Here is a 7,676-nt window from a genome sequence, read left to right on the forward strand (position 1 = left end):
CCCGAACCCACAGCCGCCCCTGGACACATCCCTGCCCACCAGAAAGCCCAGGACCTGGCCCCGCATACCAGTGCACGAGCACTAGACCTTATACCCCAAAGCCCTGCAGCTGGAGAGCCTGGGACCCAGCTCCACCCACCAGTGGGCGGGCACCAGCTCCGGAATCCCCCGGGCCCAGGCCCCGCCCACCAGTGAGCCCGCTCTAGACTCTGGACCAGCGTCACCCATCAGTAGGCAGACAGCGGCCCCGGGACAACTGCGGCCCCACAGCCGGCCTCGGTAGGACCGAGCCCAGCCCTGAGACACCTCGGGCCCCTCAACTAGCCACCTAGGACCCAGCCCCACTCTGTAGCAGGCACAAGCTTCGGGACATCCCCGGACCCCGCAGCCAGCTGTGTCAGGAACTGGCCCCATCTATCAGCAGCCCGACACCACCCCTGGGACCCCTGGGCCCTGCAGCCAGACCTCAGAGCCTGGCTCTGTCCGCCAGTGGGCCTGCACTAGCCCCAGGACCTGGCTTCACCCATCAGCGGGTGAAGCCCCGGGATCTCCTGGACCCTGCCCCTGCCCACCAGTGAGCCAGCACTAGACCCAGGTTCCGCACCCAGCCACCTCGTGACCCAGCCCCGCCAAACACTCATTGGTGAGATTTCCAAACATAAAATGGTCTTTATGAGAATTGACAGTTCTTTTCTAGTAAGCTATTCCATGCGGGTAGTTTGTATTTGACAATTTATAACACTGATCAGACAAGAGTAGGGAGATGTTTACGTCACAGAACAAGGTGATTTTAGGCAGTGTTCTCAGTGTGTCCAGACCAGCAGTAGCCTCAGCATCACCCAGGTTTTGTTAGACATGCAAATTTTCGGGCCACACCTCAGACCAAATGAGACAGAAAATAACCCGGGAAGGGTTCCAGACACCTAGGTCTCAACAAGACTTCCTGTGGATTCCGATGCATGCTGAAGTGTCAGAGCCATTGCTCTAGGAATATAAAATAATTGTGACGATCTGCAAACCTCAAGTGCAATGGTTAACATAAAATAAATTTTACCCGAATGGTCAGGGTCATCACCAAAAATGTGCTGTTGCTTTGTGAATGAGGAAAGGTCAGGTTTATTTCATTCACTGCTATACCCCTATCAGAACACCGTCCAGCATTCAGAAATGCATTGATAAATACTAGTTGAGTTAAATAATTTTTTAAAAGAATCTGTTGTTCAACTTCACTCCAATAAGAGAAATGCAAATTAAGCCATTTTTCACGCATCAAAGATACAAAAGTTTGATCATACCCTGCCTCAAGGGAGCTTAGGGAAATAAAGACCCTCAAACATTACTAGTGGGAGTGTATAGTGTGCAGCCTCTGTGAAGGGCGGTTTGATAATATTTATTAAAATGACAGATTTGTATATCCTTTGCCCCAGCAAGTCCATTTCTTAGAATTTATACTGCACAAATATCAGCTGTGCTCTTACACTGTCCAAGATACTTGGGGCAGCAGTAATTAAGCCAACAAAATCTATGCCCTCACAAAGCACTGCGTACAAAGTTATCCATTCAAGACTGGAAAAAACCTATTCCCCCTGCCCCCCCCCGCCCCCGGCGGGGATATGCAGCTGTACAGAGAACGCAGAAGCTCTTCACATGCCGATACGAACCATTCCTCACCCCCCACCCCCACTGATGAGTAAATACGCAGAGCACAGGACAGGGTGTATGATGTGCTGACCTCGGGGACATGTGTGTTTGAAACAAGCATATGACTAGAAGTTCTAGAAGGATAAACAAAAAGCCAGACACAGTGACTACCCCTGGGGCCAGTGTCTGGTGGAAGATTTTGCAGTTTATACCTTTTTGTACTTTTGAACATCGATCCATGTCAAATTAGCCAACAGCAATTTACACAGTTATTTCTACAATCTTACCAAGTTCAGGCCCCAGCAAGCATTTGAGGCTCACCCCCCCATCCAAGATCACATGTCAGCTCTGAGGTAAAGCTTGCTTCACTCCAGTCTGTGCAGCGGAAGACATGGTACAGCAGAGAAGTTGATACAGCAGCTAGTGTGTGTGTATATTTGGAAAACGTTTGATTCCTTTTTAACTTCCCTGCATTACCTGTTCAAAACATTGTTGACCTAAAACAATGAAACGGCCAGTTATTTTACCAGCAAAATGGGTTTACTCAGGAATAGCAAAGAATTGCAATTCAGGACATGCAATCTATGGCGAACCCCAGGCAAGTCCAGAGGACAAAGGACAGGAACTTCTTTTATAGAGGAGAGAAAGGCGTTTGGGGAGAGGATGTTGTAAACAAAGGGTCCATTGGAGGAAACTGGGACTTGGAAGTGTAGTGGCTTTTCATTGGCTGAGCTGTGGTGGTGTCTCATTGGCTGGGCTGTTGCGGGCAGGGAGAAATTCTTCCTACCCCTGATGGGTAGGAAAGTAGTAAGCTTCTTCCTCTTGGGTCTGTAGTTGAGGTGGGGTCGTAGGGCGTGAGTGTTCCCCCTTCTGGCCTCCCGACTCCATTTTAAATGAGGCTTCTGTTAATTTTCACAACATAAATACAACTGCAAATGACCGCCAATGTCATCAATGGGGAGCAAACAGTGTTCTCGAGTATTTTCTCGGCTCCTGATCGGGAATCCGGGGTAAGCATGTAAGTACTCCTCGTTCCCTCCTTCACAGGACAGCCCTGTCTGCCTCCCCTCCTCTTCCCATCATCTTGTGGGATTTCCTCTCATCACCTGGGCTTGGCTGAGCCCTGGGTCCCCGCCTCTTCTCCTGTCTCCACCTCTTCCTAATGCCAGCCTAGAAATCCTGCAGCCATGCCAGTCCCAGAGCCCTTTCCCCAGAGCTGTACTGGGCTCCCTTTTAGAGATCAAGCACAGCCTGGGCCTATCTGGCATCCCTGGGGATTCATGGGCTCTATCATTATCCCAAAATAATCCTAAAGCACAAAACCACAGCCTCTCGAGTTTCAGCTTTTCCTCCCGGACCCCTGAGCCCTGCCTCGCTGCAAGGATCGTGACAAAGACAGCATTCAGGGACCGCTGAGTCGTGGACACAAGGGCCTCGTTGCTCACAGCGTTCAGTGTGCAGGTCCCTTGGGAGAAGCCGACCTGTTTTTCAAGCTGAAGTGGAATTCAGTGCAGGCTGAGAGCCTCTGCCTTCCCCTCACAGCAGGTGAAGTGGTTCTACCTGTGTCTAGGGGAGTCCAAGGGCCTTTCATCTCAAATTGTCTTTGATGTTTAACCCAATCGCTCATACGCCTGACTCACTCTGACCTTTGTCTCAAAACCCTCAGCGTGCTCTCAGTGCGGTACCTTGGACCCTGGAGCCCTACACCCTCCCCTCCTGCAATCAGGTAACTATATTCCACAGGGTACCTGGGCTTCCAGTCCTAAATTATCTTTTTGGCTTCCAGGGGCCAAAAATTAGGATCCTTTAGTTTCTGTGTCCGCAAAGATGCTCAGAGGTATAATTCCTGGAGACCTGAATCTCTGGCCAGTGGCAGTCATGAGCCAACCACCCCTCTGATTGCACTGCCCTGGCATGGACATGATCTCTAATTCCCTCAAAGCATCAAACACAGAGCATGGGAAAACACCAACATAACCAGTGGCGTTATGTAGCCACCTGTAGCCCTTCCCCAACTGCAGAGACTGTGTTTCCTCGTGGCTGTTTCCCCCTGAGAGACTGGTGGATCCTTGGGAGGACCTGGGCAGGTTTTTCACTGGTCTTTCCCAGGCATAAGACATTAACGCCCAGTGCTCAGCAAATACGTGTGAATGAACAGCCTACCCTGTAAGATGAATCTTTGGGGAGTGTGTTTGCTAATGCGATAACTTGAGAGTGATTCTCCAACTCCAAGCACTGGTGGATCAGTCACGTCACTGAATGTTTCGATTCTGCTTCCAAGCACAGCCTCCCTTCCCCGGGCCTTCCTCGTGTACTGGAAATGAAGGCTAAAGGATGTGGCTTCAGGAGTGGTCTATTGATGATCCCGTCGTGTAGAAATGACCTGGATCCAACGCTTTCCAGGTTGGGTCCATGACTGACCATCAATTTCTATCATGTTTCTCTGTTGAGACTCTGAACAGCTGGAAATAGCCTGTTTCATTTCTAAACTCCAAGGGGCAACTTCAAGTCATGGAAGAACTAACATCTCTTTGACGCTGATGTTCTGTGTTGCGTACTTGGCAGACAAAGACCTCCACATATTAACCCGAGAGCCACTTCCCACTGGGATAAACCCCATGCCTACTTTTGTGTGTGTGTGTGTGTGGCCCCGCCCACAGCATGCAGGATCTTAGTTTCCTGACCAGGGATTGAACCCGTGCCCCCTGCATTGGGAGTGCAGAGTCTTAACCACTGGACGGCCAGGGAAGTCCCCCCGTTCCCATTTTAACCAGGCATCGTCTGCTCTCCCTCAGTGTGTGGAGCCCTGACAGCTATCAATTTACCCACACCAGTTCCTCATGGCAGAGCCCTCAGTCTGATTTAAAATATTGGCTCGGCTTTTTAAAGTGTGGCTGTGCCTGGGCTGTACTCCACCCCAGGAAGGAAGTGATTACCTTGACTCTGACTTGTGACCAATGGGTGGAACTTGTCGCTATACCCAGAGCTTCTAGCAACCAGATCAGAGCCTGCTGCATCTGGTCACTCGAGTCATGGGCCCCTTTGATCAGTTTTGGTTTGGTGAATTCACTTCCTTTCCCTTTATTGACTTAGATGCCACTCTCGGGCTCCCAATCTAAGAGCTTGAAACCCCTCTCACTGCCACCACCACCTGCAGGCTGTTACTTCTCACCTTATGTCCATTTCTAGATCTCATCTAGGACATTTTTGGGAGATGTATGAATAAATGACCTGGCAGGGAAAAACGAAGTGGTTTCTAGGAGCATCTAGGGGGCCGACGGATGCTTCTGCTTCATTATTTGCTTGTGGCTAGAGGGACAAACCTTCAGATACCAAGAGATATGGAAGTAGAACCTAACTAACTTAAATTTTTTTTTAGTAAAACCCCAGTGTTCTAAATCTTGCTGGCTGAAGTGCACAGGGATCCCTGAGAAAACAATTAATGCCCGATCAGAAAGGGTATCATACGTTACACAGGTGACCTCAGGGCCCCTGCATCAGGCAGGTGCGAGTCATCACTATGCCATCTACAAACTGACACTTGCCATCTACCTCTCCGAGGATTAAATCTTGAGGTGCTTCAGCTGCTGAACGTCAACACCCCCTGAAAGGAGTTCGGGGTGGAAATCAGGGAAGAGGCCCCCTGGGCACTGGGAAGGGCTGGCACAGCAGTCCTCGGGTAGCCAGGTATTTTCACAAGAAGATTTTATGAGCCCAATTCTTGCATCTCCTTGTATCTAGAAAAGCACTAAAATCATTAGTGCTGACATCTGCTCCTCGTGACCTGCAGCAACTCTCTGCAAAAAAATGGGCTTGGGGCTTCCCTGGTGGCGCAGTGGTTGAGAGTCCACCTGCCGATGCAGGGGACGTGGGTTCGTGCCCCGGTCCGGGAGGATCCCACATGCCGCGGAGCGGCTGGGCCCGTGAGCCATGGCCGCTGAGCCTGCGCGTCCGGAGCCTGTGCTCCGCAACGGGAGAGGCCACAGCAGTGAGAGGCCCGCGTACCGCAAAAAAAAAAAAAAAAAAAAAGGGGCTTGACTGTACATACCCCTGTTCACCAAAATCATGTATATGCTGACCTCCCCCCGCTACCCCTTTGGAGCAGTTGCTCAGAGCTCTCTGAAATGCTGTCTCCCGGGCTATAGTCCTCATTTTGCCCCAAATAAAACTTAACTCACAACTCTCACGTTGTGCATTTCTTTTAGTCAAGAACTAGGTCCTTACCAAGGCCCGTGGTCATCAACTGAGATCCTAAAACCGTCTGGTCAGTAAGGGAAACCTGAGGCCCTTTGAAGAACAAGGAAGGTACTTCTGGCTACAACCCAACCCGCTTCCAATTAGAGTATACCACCTTCCGCTCTGGGGCCAGGGTGCCCCTCCTGAGATGCTCCCACCACCAGGAGTCAGAGGGGTAGCTCGGCCTACAGTAGGAGCAGTGACCCTAACTTCGGTGAGCTGGTAATGTTTCAAGTGGAAGTCTTTATCCCCACGGAATCTGAAAGCAAAAAGCACCCCTTGCGTGGGCCCATCAGGAACCACCACGTGGGGGAGGACAGCTCTGCGTATCGCACATCCCTGGCACTGTGTGTTGTGAGTTAGGGCCTTTCCTAACCACTGTGTGGGAACTCCCCACTGTGGGTTTCTCGCTGTCGCTGATCTAAGACAGACCCGGAGATTCTCCCTTCCGTCTACTGACAACCATGGATGGGGGTTTAGAGTGGGTAAACATTAGGCGGGAAGATTGACCTGAGTCCCAGGCGCCTGCGGTTCACTCCGGAGACTGCAAGCCCCAGGCTCCAACTTTCCATCAGCAAAGTGAGAGCGCTGCTGCGATTTTGGGCTGCATAAACGCCGAGGGCCAGGAAGGCCCTGAAAGTGTCCGGCTGCTGAACACCAAAACTTTTGATACAATTCATCTTTACCAAACTCCTTTTTGTTGGAAGATTAAAATTCCAGATGCGGTTATCTGACAGTAAGGAATTCCCAGGGAACTTTCAAGTTCCAAGTTCCACCTCAGACCTGAAAATATCGCCAGCATGGAGAAATTTCCAGGAATCTGCACGACATCAGCTCCCCAGGGGATCCAGGGTCGGACCCTTGCCTTTTTGCCTCTTACTTCCCAGGGCCGTTTGGCCGTGTTATTCTGACCCGGTACAGCCAGGGCTGAATAGGCCTCGCCTGAGGCTGTGAGCCGGTGCCGCCTCCCGCGCACGGCGAGAGGCCAGCCGGGTACGAAGCGCTGCTCCACCGCCGGTGAACTGCGCCTCTGCACATGTTCCACGGAGACACCGGGGCTCTTAACGCTGCCGCGTGTCCCCGCTGGAAAGGGACGCCTATTAAGTGCTTCCTACTTGGGTCTTTCTGCCTCTCATCACCCTGAGTGGTGGCTCCTGAGGTCACTCTGCCAGCCGGCTCTGCGGCACCGTCTGCTCCTCCTGCAGTCACGGGCCTCCCGGCTCTGCCGCAGCCCAGAGTCCAACGTGCCGGGGCCCCACTATTACCGCGGTGGGTCTTGGGCTGGATGCTGGCCTGGCACGCGTGTGAGAGCCTGGCGTGGGTTCGCGGGCAGGGCGACGAGAACCGCGTCTCAGTACGCGCCTCCCTCCAAGCGTCCCTCTGCGGGTCCCGGCTCTGCACACCGCCCCCCCCGTCCCTTCCACCTTCCTCACCGCGCCCCCTCCCCCGGACCCTCCCCCCAGCAACCGGATCCCGGCTTCTCCACCCCCTCCCACCTGCCTCACCCTCTCCACAGGCCTCCCCCCGCCCCTCCCGCCCCTCCCCTCCCCTCCCCTCCCCTCCCCTCCCCTCCCCTCCCCTCCCCTCCCCTCCCCTCCCCTCCCCTCCCCTCCCCTCCCCTCCCCCTCCCGCCCCGCCCCTCCCCCTCCTCCCCTCCCCTTCCCTCCCCCTCCTCCCCTCCCCTTCCCTCCCCCTCCTCTCCCAGGCCTCACCTGCGGCCGCTCGCGCTGGGCGGGGCCCGACGATGACAAAGCAGCGGCTGGCGGCGCGGGATCCGCCCCCCGCGCTTCTCGGGCGCG

The sequence above is a fragment of the Lagenorhynchus albirostris genome, chromosome 19, assembly GCF_949774975.1.
Source record: "Lagenorhynchus albirostris chromosome 19, mLagAlb1.1, whole genome shotgun sequence".
In the NCBI taxonomy this organism is placed as follows: Eukaryota; Metazoa; Chordata; class Mammalia; order Artiodactyla; family Delphinidae; genus Lagenorhynchus; species Lagenorhynchus albirostris.